The sequence below is a fragment of the Sus scrofa genome, chromosome 6, assembly GCF_000003025.6.
Source record: "Sus scrofa isolate TJ Tabasco breed Duroc chromosome 6, Sscrofa11.1, whole genome shotgun sequence".
Taxonomy (NCBI): Eukaryota; Metazoa; Chordata; class Mammalia; order Artiodactyla; family Suidae; genus Sus; species Sus scrofa.
Window position 1 is genome coordinate 1540843 of NC_010448.4, and position 14111 is coordinate 1554953.

The 14111-nt window shown below is 59.7% G+C and overlaps 1 long non-coding RNA gene across 1 annotated transcript in view; it reads left to right on the forward strand.

Moving 5' to 3' along the window:
• The window catches only part of SLC7A5, a 28359-nt gene continuing 19345 nt past the window's right edge, over window positions 5098-14111 (forward strand). The window contains exon 1 of the long non-coding RNA XR_002344446.1: window positions 5098-5743. This is a non-coding gene — a long non-coding RNA (solute carrier family 7 member 5). The remainder of the gene's footprint in view (window positions 5744-14111) is intronic.

Here is a 14111-nt window from a genome sequence, read left to right on the forward strand (position 1 = left end):
GCAGAAACAACAGGTGAAAAGAAGCACACCTGCTGGTGACCTGCGCTTGCGGTGTTTACAAAGGACGTGGAATCCACTTCTGCCCATGAGATTTTTAAGCCCATTCCACACTCTCCTCGGGCGGGGGGCCCAAAATGCCAGACTTTGTCCCTCTCCAGCAACAGTCAGACAAGCAGGAGGACGTCTTTATAGATGCTCCTGTTTCCCCAGAGAAGATCGGAGGAGAGAAAGCTGCCGTTGCGTTTGGAAAGGGAGGCAGGACTACCAGGCAGCGCTTGTGTTCACAGCTACATTTTTTTCAATTTGGGGGACCCGTAAAAACGGGACTTTTTAAGATGAACCATCTAAAAATAGTATAGCCTCACTGCAGATAGTTTAGAAACAACAGGGAAATATGGAGAAAAAATTCCTAGCTCACACCCCAACCCCGGCCCCAGCTGGAGATGGAGGCTGTTCCCATCTTGGCATAAAGGTCACCATTTTCCGCCCATTTGCCACTACCTCTACGAGCGACTGCTGCTTATCAAGTTGTTCTTTGGGGACAGACGCTTTACCTGGGTTAGTTCATTGGCAGTAGGTCCTATGATTCCCATTTTATAGAAAGTGAAACTGAGGCCCAGCAAGGGGTAGGGTTTGCCCACGCTCCTTCAGGAGGTGTGCAGTGGGGCCCAGGCGGGAACTTGGGGCGTCTGGCTGTCAAGCCCATGATTTCTGTTGCTGCCATGCCATACCCTCCCTTCCTTTCCCCCCAGTTTAATTGGTGTATAACCTTGTATTAGTTTCAGATGCATAGCACAATGATTTGATATTTGTTTATATTGCAAAATGATCACCCAGTACGTTTAGTTAATATCCATCACTCCCATAGCTACGATTTTTCTTCTCAGGATGTGAACCTGTAAGATCTACTCTCTTGGCAACTTGCGAAGACACAATCAAGGCTTTTGCTAACACTGGTCACCATGCTTTGCCTTAGACCCGGAGCTCATTCGTCTTACAGCTGAGAGCTTCTGCCTTTAAGCTTCACCCGTGTCCCCGCCCCTGCCCTGTTTTCAGCAGCCCACATTTTGCCATCAGGAATCTGAAAATCACTGAGGGTTTGGAGATGACAGGAGAGATTCAGAGAGCTGGCAGGAAAAGCTTCTAGAGCATGCCCTACGTTGGCCGCACGTCCAGCCTCTCTTCCTGCAACGGGCTTCTCGCTCCCAGGATGGGATCCAGAGCCTCTGAACCCCAAACAGGAGAAAGAGGCATACCCGAAGGGGGTCACAGTTGACAGCCCCTACAGAGAGGCAGCTCTGCCACTGAAGCCCTGCCTGTTTGCTCCAAGGCAGCTCTGCTTCTCCAGGGCTAACACTCCCTGTTCTGAGAGGCCCCGGAAACCCTCCCCCACGAAGAGGCAGGTGGCCTTGGGGCCAGATCGCATCCTGCACCTGAGAAACAGGAACTACCCGTTCCTCCAAAAACGGTGGTCCTCCCAGACCTCAAAATGTAGAGTGGGGTCCCTGCTCAGCGGGAACACCCGAGGGTCCAGCCATGGGGTTTCAGAAGGTGATTCTTCAGCCCTCCATCCACTGCGGGACATGGCGAGCTGGAAAAGATTCTTGTTTGCCCCGGTTTTTAATGGTTACAGTGTATTCCGCCAAGCGGATACAGCAAAGTTTACAAGGCAGCTGGTAGGACATTTGGGTTATTTCCAATATTACCTTCGGCGTTTTTTAAGACTACAGCAAACAACCATGTAGCCCAAACCGAGCACGTCCTTTACTGCCTTAGAGCAATTTCTAGAAATGGAACACTGGTCAGATGCACCACATGGCTTTAAGCCTTTCGCAGAAACTCCAAAGCTTCCCCTGTAGAAATTCCCAGCTTCTCCACCAACTCTGGTGGGAGCAGACAACACAGTGCTGGTCGTCTCTGGCTGTCCCTGGAAGGAGCTGAGTGAGCTGGTTGAGTCGCCCTTGGACTCAGAGCTCCTTTTTGTCATCTCACCAGTAGATGGCGCTCTTTGCTAAGTTTGTGCTTTTTTGTTTTTTTGGTTTTTTTAGAGTTGAGTTCTGGGTAAGGGTTTTCTTCCACTTGCACTAGGCAGGTCTGAGACAAACATATGTTTTATTATATATACGTCTCCCAAGGCAAGTTTGCCATTGGAAATCTAGGGTGGTCTCATGAAAACTAAGTAGAAACTGACAGTGATGGCGTAACTGCCGTGGGACGGTAGAAATGCCCCTGGGGTGTCCTCACCCTCCCGATATTCCGTCTGGCACGGCTTCCCAGGAGCCCCCACAGGAGGCACATCCCGTTCCGTCCTCCGCCGCCCTTGTTAGTGGTACTCCAGGGAAGCTGGATGGGACTGGCCCGCTTCCTTGCCCTGCTTCTCTGGCCTATCAGGGTTGTTAATTTCACGCTCTCATATGCAATTCTTGACTGCATCTCTGGCGTCTAGAGGAGGCACTTGCTGTCATGGGCCTGGAGCCAGTGCAGGGGCCTGCACAGGGGACGACCTGCAGGTGTCAGCGGCAGGAACACCAGGTGGAGGAGTTTGGGACCCTCCCCGAGAGCATGGCCAACTAACCGCCTTCCACGTGAAACTGAAGTGCATGCTGAGACGGTCAAGTCTTAGCTGTTGAACGGCCTAGAGGTAAAGAAACAGCAAGGGGTGGGTGCCGCAGGACGGGAAGTACACCAGCTGAGTTCAGGCCCTGAAGGATGGGGCTGCAGCCCACCTCCTGGTCAAACAAGGTCCCTTGCTCTGCCAAGCCTCCACATCCTCGTCGACAAAGAAAGTGGCACTTCCTCCATTAAATAAGAATGTGCACACCCGGGGCTCAGCACAGCGCCTGATAAAGGCTCAGGAAGTCCGCTCAGCCCTTGGTCTTCTGGCCTCCCGCCAAGCGGCATCCTCTGAAAAGATAGCGGGAGAACAAGAGCAGAGAGATGACTTTTGATTCCCCCCCGGAGCCACCAACTTAGACATCTTGCAAGTTAGTATTTGTGTGATGGACAGGTCATTGGACTGGACCGTCACAGATGAAGGGCTGGCATGTTGGGGGGGCCGGGTTTGACTGGTGGGATGTGGAAAGTCCAAATGACATGCCCTGGGAGCCCCCGGGGGCTCAGGGGGTTAAGGACCCAGCGTTGTCACCGCTGTGGCTCTGGTTACTGCTGTGGTGGGGGTTCGATCCCTGGCCTAGGAACTTCTTCATGCCACGGGCACAGCCAAAACAAACTAGCAACACTAATGGCTCACCCTGGCTAAACTCCCCTGAGATGGGACTCTAAATTCTTTCCCTGTGTGCATGTCAGCTTAATCCACAAGTATTTCTTTCTTTCTTCTTCTTCTTTTTTTTTTGGTCTTTTTAGGGCCACACCTGTGGAGGTTCCCAGGCTAGGGGTCCAATCAAAGCTGTAGTTGCCAGCCTACATCACAGCCACAGTAACTCGGGATCCAAGTCGTGTCTGCGACCTACACCACAGCTCATGGCAACGCCAGCTCCTTAACCCACTGAGCGAGGCCAGGGATCTAACCCGCATCCTTATGGATGCTAGTCTGGTTTGTTAACCACTGAACCACGACGGGAATGCCAATCAGCAAGTATTTCTCATCCTTTCCTGCTTCTAAGCCGGAAATGATTGGGTTTCCTGCACGTCCTCTTCTGATTCTGACCACTAGTACCTGGCCACACTTCCTATCCAGAAATCTGGAGTTCTTTAAGAATACGGCTCAAGGAGTTCCCGTCGTGGCGCAGCGGAAACGAATCCGACTAGGAACCATGGGGTTGCAGGTTTGATCTGTAGCCTCGCTCAGTGGGTTAAGGATCTGGCGTTGCCATGAGTTGTGGAGTAGGTCGCAGACGTGGCTCGGATCTGGCGTTGCTGTGCCTGTGGTATAGGATGGCAGCTATAGCTCCAATTAGACGCCTAGCCTGGGAACCTCCATATGCTGTGGGTGGGGCCCTAAAAAGACAGAAAAGACCAAAAAAAAAAAAAAAAAAAAAGAAAGAAAGAATAAGGCTAGAGCCCCTTCATCTTGCAGCCTACCTTTGGATATTCCAGCTAGATGTGGGGGAGGGGTTCTCACCGTGCTCCTCCAGGGAATCCCTGCTTTATCAATTTAGCTAAGCTTCTGCAGATTCCTGGTTTTCCAGCACCTCTGTCGCTGTTTCTCCAAGCCGCGCCCTGGATGCTGCTCTTTGGCAAGGAGGTTTCCCTTGGGATAAACATGGGAATTTCGGAGCCCAGGAATGAGCTCCCATGAGGCCTCCAGCGCTTCCCCCTTCTCTGAGTTCAGGACCCCAGGCCCAACCTGGAGCTTCCTCCAGGGGCTCCCGCTCAGTTCTGATCATTTTCATAGCGCCCAAGCCCCTAGGATGAGCAGATCCTATCACCTCAGGAACAGGAAGCCAGAGCCACACCGGGCCTGGGCACACTCCAGGGGGCAGGCAGGTCTTCTCTGAGCCCCAGAGCCTCCCCAAATCCCACCCATCCTGTGCTGTGGCCTCAGGTTGGCCCTGCCTTATCGCCCAGGCCCACACTGCAGCATCGAGGTCCCTGGGTGCTTGCTCTGGGCCACTGAGGGAGCCGGTGAGGAGGGCAAGGTGCCTGGCCCTCCACGTGCACGAAGCGCTGCGGGTACCCGTCCGCCAGGCTCGGTGGGACGCGGTCAGCACGCTCCACTTGCGAGGAGCCGGGCTGGGGTCCTCCGGTACACCGCGGGGCCAGGACCATCCGCGTCCGCCAGGTTCGGGGACGCGGCCGGGGCTCTCCACGTGTGGGGCACCGGCCTGGGTCTCCCGGGACCGCGCGGGACCGGGACGGCCCGCCACGCTTGGCTGCACGCGGTCGGCGCGCTCCACACGGGGAACCGGCCGAGGCCTCCGGGGAGCACTTGGGGCCCAGATCGCGAGCCAGCCGCGGCCGGACAGAGTCTGCACGCTCCACCTGCGGGACTGAACCACCGAGCCGGCCGACCGACCGCGGGCAGGGCGGCTGGAGGCGAGGGGCGGGGCGCGCCGCGCAGGCGGGGCTTGGGGCGGGGCCTGGCGGGCGGGGCGGGGCCGGCGGCGGCGTATAAAGGGCGGCGGCGCAGCACGGGCTGACGCAGCGGCTTGGCGGCAGCGCCGTGGGAACCGGCTGTCTCCAGTGGGCGGCGCGCTCCCGGTGTCCGGCCCCAGCCCCAGCCCCGGCCCCGCCCTCGCCCTGCCTGGCTCGCGCGGCAGCATGGCGGGCCCCGGCCTGAAGCGGCGCCCGCCGGCGGCTCCCGCGGCGGCCACAGAGGAGGAGCGCCAGGCGCGGGAGCGGATGCTGGCCGCGCGGCCGGCGGAGGGTGAGGGCGTGACCCTGCAGCGCAACATCACCCTGCTCAACGGCGTGGCTATCATCGTGGGCACCATCATCGGCTCGGGCATCTTCGTGACGCCCACCGGCGTGCTCAAGGAGGCGGGCTCGCCCGGGCTGGCGCTGGTGGTGTGGGCCGTTTGCGGCGTCTTCTCCATCGTGGGCGCGCTCTGCTACGCCGAGCTGGGCACCACCATCACCAAGTCTGGCGGCGACTACGCCTACATGCTCGAAGTGTACGGCTCGCTGCCCGCCTTTCTCAAGCTCTGGATCGAGCTGCTCATCATCCGGCCCTCCTCGCAGTACATCGTGGCGCTCGTCTTCGCCACCTACCTGCTCAAGCCGCTCTTCCCCACCTGCCCGGTGCCGGAGGAGGCCGCCAAGCTCGTGGCCTGCCTATGCGTGCGTGAGTACCGGCGGGGGGAACCTGGGGACGCGGGGAGGGGGAGCCGAGATCGCCGCGCGCCCGCGTCCCCGCTGTCCCCGCACTCCTGGACCATCCCCAGGCCGCCTCCGGCCATCCCCCCCATCCCCTGTTCCAGGCCGACCCCGCAGTTTTAGACCTAAGGGCCCTGGGCCCAGAACCCACGTGCGTTTCATTCATTCGTCTCCACCTCGCCTGGAATTCCGCAGAGAGAGCCAGTAGGTCCCCGCCTCGCGCCTCTGGCCGTAACTCGGCTTAGTCCGTCAGAGGCCTTGGAGCGGAGTAATACCCTGTCTGATTGCAAGGCACCCACGTGGAGCGTCTGAAAAGCGAATTTCCTGTCTGAGTTCCCAAATGCTTACTGTTTGTCTAGAGCGGTCGTAGTTTTTTTTAAAAAAGCATTCAAACCAGCTTATCAAGAAAGGCTGACTCATACAAAAACCAATAGTAATAAAATTCTGTGTGGGCAGTGAATGAGCTGCACGTTTAGGCAGCACCGTGGAGTCTCCTGAAGGTTGCCTAGTGACTGGTGGAGGAGGGGTGCTTGGCTGCAGCTTACATGTGGGTGGTGGGGGGCTAGGTTTGGGGTCCCAGGTTGGGCCGAAAGCAGCCATCAGGTGTAGCCCTAACGTTGGTGGGTAAGGTCCCAGAATGCTGGTGGGCTGTCTTCTCATGGGATTTCAGGGAAGAAAATCTTTTGTACTAAAAGACATGTGATTTCCTTATCTTTTCTTTGTTTGGGGGCCTCTGGCAGTTTTGCCCCTACCCCTCCGCCAACTTGCTTGCAAGGTGGAAGTGTCCTGCTTTCAGAGCTGCCACCCGCTTTGAGGCTCTGCCCCAAGCTTGGTGGTGCTGGCAGGGCTGGTGTGTGGTTTCCGGATCGAGACACGGGACAGTGTAATCAGTTGGAGCAGCTCCTGGTACTGTTGGGGCTCTGGAGCATAAGTTCAGCGTGTTGCTGGGGACAGGGCAGTTGGGGGGACGGGGGTGTCCCAGAGCTCTGAGGCACACTCCGGAAAGTGGTGACCCCAGGAGGCCTGAGACCCTGGTGGCAGCCACACCAGGGAGGGCACATTTTGCCTTTTGAGGCCTCTCAGAAATGAGGATTCCACTTAGAAAAACCTTTGGGCCACGTCTAGGAATAGCCGTGGCTATAGGCGATCTGCCTGAGGACTGGGGAACCTGAGACGTCTGGAGGGCTTTTGAGAGGATGCTTTGGGCTGAGTCCGAGAAAGCCCCTCTGGCTTGATCTGTGTCACTCCCATGTTTGTCCTTGCTAGGTCCGATTTAAAGTCTCAGCCTGGAGGATCTCGACCTAACACTGTGCTTACAGGGCCAGCTCTCTAGTCTCGAAAAATGGATCCTGTACTTACAAAAACTTTGAGTTTAAGCAGGTAAAGCCTCGGAAGAATTCTGCAGGGGCTGCAGGGGGTACATCCTGCCCAGCACTCTGCCTCCAGCGGGGAGGTCACGTGAATGGCAGCCCTTGTGGTGGGACCCTGGGTGACATTCTTCCTGTCCTCTTGAGCCTGTGGAGCTCTTTTCCTCTGAAACCCCACGTGTCTGTGTGTGTGCGTTGCTTCTCCTGAGGGGAAGATTTTCGGTAACAAGGGCGATGCTGTCTGCAAGACTGAGCACTTGTACGGGGTCTGGCGTGGGGTGGGGGGCACATGGCCGGAACAGCTGCTCTCCCTTGGGCACAGAGAAAGGTCCAGGGAGGGGGCCTGCCCTTGGGGGCCACGGAGAAGGCAGTGCAAAGCCATGGGAGTTTCTGAGTGTTGTTTCTTGCACACAGACTGGGTTCTAGAACCTCTGAGAGGAGAAGGGGTCCTCTGTACCCCCAGCCAGCAGCCCGCGTGTGCTGGGTGCTGGAGCCAAGCTCCGGTGTGGCTGCTTGATGGCTTCTGTCCTCTGGGCTGGCCCAGGACGGCGGCTCTCTGTTCATCGCAACTGTGCTTGGCTTTGGTGGTTAGAATGAGCCTGCTGGTGACATAAATGGGCGAAAATCCCTTTTCTTGGAGGTCTGACATAGAAATGATGGAAAGGGGCCCTGTCACGGTGTGTCCCTGGTGTTTGCACGTCTTTAACGAGTCCCGAAGGGGGGAGATTCTAGGTCCGTAATGCCTTCCCACTGGCCTGGGAGTTTGGTGGAGTCTAGGTTTACATGGATCATGAAACTGCTTACTGGTACCGTTTGTTTGAGATGTGGGGGACGCCAGGCTGGTCTTTGCGGCAGAGCTGAGGTTCTTGCTGACCTGAGTCCTGGTCCAGTTTATCCAACCTCTCTGGCTGTCTCTCTGTGGGTCTGGTGGGATCTGGAGAGGCTGGGGGCAGGTGCCACAGAGAGGACGGGCCCCAGGGCAGGCATGTGGAGCCACTGTGGTTCCGAAACACAGCTGTGACCTGATCCAGTCCTGTATCTCTCGGAGAGGCTCTTAAAAGAAGGTTTGAAGGGGCTCCCTTTGCCCTCTGCTCAGTCGGAGCCTGTCTCCATGGCCCAGGACAGGTAGGTGAAAGGACAGTGGCTGCAGACCGGGTGCCCCCCCCCCCACCAGTGGGTGGAGGGTGGTACGGCGGTGTCTGCCAAGATAGCCCCCAGACCCCCTATGTGTCACACACATCATCCATCAGTCTTATAGACCCTGGCAGGTCTGCTGGTGGCTAAGAATGGGACTCTGGGGTCAGGACAGCCCTTCCTGGTGGTCCTTTGTGGGGCCCAGAAAGCACCTGCCTTCTCACAGGAGACAGACGGGGTCGCCAAAGGTCCCCTAGAGTCCCCCCCACACACACTGTGACTCTATGCGGAGTGGGGAGGGGTGTTCAGCTGTGGTTCCTCTGGGCCCGTGTGTCCTGAGATCTCCTCTGCGGGGGGTCGGGTAAGGAGCCTGCCATCTGCACGGAGATCCAGGTTCGGTTTCGAGAAACCGCGGCCTCCAAGTCTGGGTTTCCTCATCTGCGACACGTGGGTGTTTGCGGGGACTCGGGCCATGGTGTATTGCCTGAGCCTGGCTCCCGGGTGGCTGTAGCTGTTTGTCCCCCTGCCCTCTGTCTGGTGTCACCCTTGGTCTCTCGAGCTGCCCTGGAAAACACTCTCCCCTCTTTAAGCAAAACGAAGGGAGGGGTGAAGAGGCGGAGGGAGGCCTGGTGGCTCTGCGTCGGGGCTGGGGGGCTGTCCTGGTATCGTCCTGTGGGCTGGGGCACACCTGCCCCCTGCAGGGATGGGTGCAGATGCGGCAGGAGGTTGGCTGTGGGCGAGCGAGCCCAGCGGACTCCCAGGTAGGGTTGTGGGGCGGGGTGATGACCAGGGTCGGGGGAGGCCAGGCTGCCCGTCGAGACCCCTCCCGGTGGTGTGGGTGCCTGCACGACGTGTCCACCACTGTGTCCCCGGGGCCCAGACCAGGCCTGTCACCGCGAGGCCTGCGCACCACCCACACCCGGCTCAGAGTGCCTGGACGCCTGCCAGCTGCCCGGCTTGAGCCCCTCACCCCGTGAAGCTGAGGCTTCTGTGTGTCTCCAAGGAGCTGGCGAGCCCAGCATCCCGCGCTGTGAGCTGCATGCAGACCGCAGCCTGGCAATTAGCGCTGAAATCCGGCTTTCCCCGCCAGACGTGAAAGTGCCCGGGCCTGAGTCATGGGACCACGGCAGCGGGCGCTTCACAGAGCGCGTGACCCAGGGCGGCGGGAGGGGCAGGGTGGGCTCCCTGACCCTCTCGCCGGCCTCGGACCCCTCGCATAATCCTGTGGAATGTACACACTCTGCCCGGAGCCTCGCACGCAGCACGTTCACTCCAGACTCCCAGCCACTGGGTTCCCGGACCCCCACGGCCTTGGCTTCTCCCCGAGACGGTGCCCCCACGTGACAGCCAGGAGACTGAGGCCACCGGGGGTGGGAGCCCAGGCTGTGGCGCCCTCCTCCCCCCCAGCCATCTTTGTCACCCGCATGGGGACACACGGAGTCTGGTGAGGGTGGAGAGCGGCAGGGGCCCGGGACGGTGTGGTGGCCACACCGGGCACTTGCTGGATCGGGTGCGGAGTGTCTGTCCCGGACCCTGGGAAGCACTGCCCACCCAGGCCTCCCCACCCTGGCTTTGGGGGGGTCAGACCCCTTACAGGGAGCCGTCTAGGAAACTGTCCACCTTTCTCTTTGCTTCACGAACGAGCTTCCAGGGCCAGGCGGGCCCTGTCCCGTGCCCACGTTGGTCTCCGGTTCCTGCCCCTCCTTCCGTGACTCACAGCAGGTGCCAGAGACCGGGGGCATGTGAGTCCACCCCCTGTCCGTGTGACCTTCCTGGGCCCTCGTCTGGATTGCTGGCTGGGGGCCCAGAGCAACCCCTGTCCCCACCCTGGGCTTTGCCCTGTTCTGTCCCCACCAGCAGGACGCTGCCCAGCCCAGCAGCTCCTTGGCTGTGATGGTCGGGACCCTAGCAGGAGGCCCCCACCCATCTTTCTTCAGTCCTAGGGGCTCCTGAATTCCTGCTGGAAGGGTAGGCAGTCCAGGTAGCCTGCACTCCTGTGGCCTCCGGTGGGCTGTCCTACCCTCAGATCTGCCTCCTGGCTGGGTTGTGCCCCTGGGCTGCACCCACGCCTCCGCTGGGGTTCGGGGGGATATACGTGCTGTGAAGGCTTCACCCTGATGCGGGCAGCCTAGTCCACGCTGAGTCACCCTGACCTTGGCTGCTGGCTGACAACCCAATCGTCTGCGAGTCGCCCCAAATGTAGCTAGTGCAGAACCGAGGCCACTGTCCAGAGCCATGGGCCCACGGCGGGCCCCCACTGTAACCCTGCAGCCAGCCCAGTGTTTTGTCCCTGTCCCCGTGAGCTGGTATGGGATTCGGCCCTCAGCATGGACACAGGTCCCCTTCCAGGGGACCGGCTGGCTGTGTGACCTGGGGCCAGGTGCTTGGCCTCTCTGGGCCTGTTTCGGAGAGAGCCTGGGGCGGGGCAGAGCTGGGTGGAGGGTGTATGACTCAGCCTGTCCATCGCAACAGGGGTCTGGTGTCAGAGGGACTGTCCAGGAAAGAGGCACAGCGGAGCAGGTGCGCCTGGCCAGTGGACACCCTGGGGGAGCAGGTGCTTCCCCCACTGCGGTGCAGGAGGTGGGTGGAGGGGGCCTGGCTGGAGCCACTTAAGGCCTGGCTACCCCACGCGGTAGGAGCCACGTGTTACTCAGAGCCGAGGGAAAGGACGAAGGGGGTGTGGGGGAGGGGTGCTGGGGACAGAAGTCCCCCCAGGGAGCCTGAAGGATGGGGCAGGGGGTGAACGGGTCTGCTCGCCTCTGCTGAGACACAGAGGGACCTCGGGGGTCCGCACGTGGCCTTGTCACAGGTACAATGAGTGTCCCTTAGTCTTGCGGGGAGGGGGCTCTCAGCTCAGCTTCAGTTCCTCTCAGGTCCACACGTCCTGGGGTGGCCCTGCCTGGTTGGGGGGGCACGCGAGAATACATCCTGTAGCTTAATGGGGCAGGGGCCGTGGCCGGGACAGGCAGTGCTCCAGGCACGTCCTGCTCAAGACACCTGTCCAAGGCCCTCCCCTCCCCACCCCTAATACCACAGCCTGCTTCAGACTCGGGTCTGAACCAGTGCGAGGCCATGCCCCCTACTCAGCCGGCCCCTCATGGGTTTGTGGAGGGTGGAGCTCTGTGGGTGTTGCCCCCCACCCCCGTGGTGGGTCTCCCTGGCTGCACCTAGCAAGGTGGGAGCACAGTGTGTGGGGGGAAAGCAGTGGCAGGTGGGGAGCAGGGGGTGGGACCTCTCCGGGCAGCCAGAGTTGAAGGACGCTGTTAAGTGTCCAGAGCACTGGAGTTGGACTTAGGAAGCCCGGGTGGACTCGCCCCATTCCCCTGGTGATGGCTGTGTGACTTCCAACAAGTCGGACAACCTCTCTGAGCTCCATGGACCCCAGCTGGCAAATGAAGGTGCTGGGGAAGCTGCAGCAGGTTTGGGTGGGGCTGTGGTGGGAGTTTGCAGGCCCCGAAGGTGCGGGCCGGGGATGAGATTGATCCCAGAGTCCCTGCACATACAGCCTTGGCTGTCCTCAGCAGTGACCGCTCGGATTAGTAACCTGGAGGCAAGCTGGACGCCGCGTTTGCCGGTCAGAATTCACCCAATTCACCCATGGGGCCGGCAGCGGTATTCCTGTTTAGCTGATGAGGCAGCAGGCTCAAACCTGCTAAGTTCGCTGTCCAGAGTCCCACAGCGTGTCAGAAATCTAGGCCAATTTAGGGCGGGGGCTCCTTCCTGTGCATCCTGGCTGTTCCTGGGGCCCTGGAAGCGGGGGGCTTGGGAACCGCTGTATTCTGCAGGGCTCTGCTTCAGAAGAACCCAAAAAAGTGAGCCATGGCCCCTAGCAGGGCTTCCTGCCACCCTCCGCAGACCTCAGAGTGGACTGAATCTGCCTTTTTCTGAGGAGTTTTGAAATGAAGTGTCAACCCTGTCCCCGACGCCCCTGTTCCAGACATGCGGCCAGGGCAGCTCTGTGGCTGGGAGTCACCCAGTCCCGGTTACAAATGGAAAACCTGAAACACATGTTCCAGGGCTGGTTGCACTTGAAAAAGTGGCACAGCCTCTTAATAATTCTTTTTGCAGGAAATCAGTGACTCGACAGGGGCGGGGGCGTTTGAAGGGGCGGTGTCCCGATGGGCCTGAGGTTTCAGGTCTGGCTGCTCCTGGGAGACTGGACCTGGGTTGGGTGCCATCCGAGCAGCCTCAGCCCCTGGCAGTTCCTTTATTTTCCTTCGGTTCTCTGGACACTCTGGAGGCTTCTGTCTTTTCATTTTATTTTATTTCATTTTATTTTACTTTGCTTTTTAGGGCCACGACTGTGGCATACAGAGATTCCCAGGCTAGGGGTTGAATCCAAGCTACAGCTGCCGGCCTACACCGCGGCCACAGCAACGCGGCATCCAAGCCATGTCTGCGACCTACAGCACAGCTCACGGCAATGCTGGGTCCCTAACCCACTGAGCCAGACCAGGGATTGAAGCCACAACCTCATGGTTCCTAGACAGATTCGTTTCCACTGCGCCATGACGGGAACTTGGAGGCTCTTGAGCGGGGTAGATCCGAAGCCAGGCTGCTGCCCTGAGCGGGCTCCGCATTCGAGGGTGTCTGGCGGTGAGGCCGGCGTTCTCACTTGTTTGCGTGCCACTGGCTCCTGTGTGTTCACTGTCTTGGAGCTGGTAGAGGTGACTTACCCGTCATGAAGTCACCCCCCGGGTCTCCACGGGGTCCTGGGGACTCTGGCGTTGGTGTCCCTGAGCTGTGTGGGAGGCAGGGCCCTGCCGTATGAGGTTGTCCCGGACGACGTCTGGGTGTCCAGCGCCGGGGCGCAGGGCCTGGCTCGCTGAGCACCCACTAAACCCTGCATCCCCGTGTCCCGGGCGGCTTTGGACTGTGGGTAAAGGCAAGATGGGACCCCAGAGCGACCAGATGCTTTCTCAGTGGTCATGTCTGCCTCAGGCCACCTGGGCCACTTAGAAGCCTGTGCTCACTGGCCCCAGGCCAGGAGCCTCAGCCCACCTGCAGCCAGGGCTCCAGGCCTGGATGCCCAGTGAGAGCCCCTGGTCAGTGGGCGGATTGGGCAGACGGGCAGGCTGCTGGGCCCTGGTCTGTGTGGCCATAGGCTCAGTGGTCAGCTGGTACTGCTCTCTGGCCTGGTGCCAGTGGCTTCTCCAGTTCCTGTAGCCTGCGCAGCCTACCAGCAACGTCCGCTGCCGTCTCGGGGCCCACGGGGTGGGGGAGGCAGCAGAGCTCATTGCCTGGCGTCTGGGCTGCTCCCATCTGTGTGGAGCTGTCCTCGGCCTCCAACCCTCTCTGCCTCCAGTCCTGGCCCCATTTATCCAAAGAATCCTCAAGATTTGCGCAAAAAAAGCACATTTTTCTAAGAGGCTCATTTGAGGAACCCGCTGGTGGGTTCCAGGCTCTGGGGCTCTGCCCCGTGGGCCTGTGTCCAACCCAGGTGACAGCTGCACTCACCCCTTTTCATGGTGGGGCACGGGGTGGGGAACAATCCCTGCAACCCTGGACCAGGCATGAGGGAGCCGCAGCCCCGTCAGAGACACAGGGGAGGGGGGGAGTGGGTTTTCTGACGAGTGGGGCGGGCCAGCCCCCGATGCTCTGGTTCCACCTGGTCCCTTGAGCTCACAGCCTGGCTGTGGTGTGTGAGACCTCAGGTGAGCAGAGGCGGTGAGGGTGTGGGGCTTGGAGTCGGCGGCCACCCTGGGAGCACTCAGGGCCCTGGGTGATGGAGTGAGCCTCAGGATGCAGCAGGTGCTTGCACTGGGCCTGAGTATACAGTGGGTGCTCGCACTGGGCCTGAGTATACAGCGGGTGCGCGTACCGAGCCTCAGTATA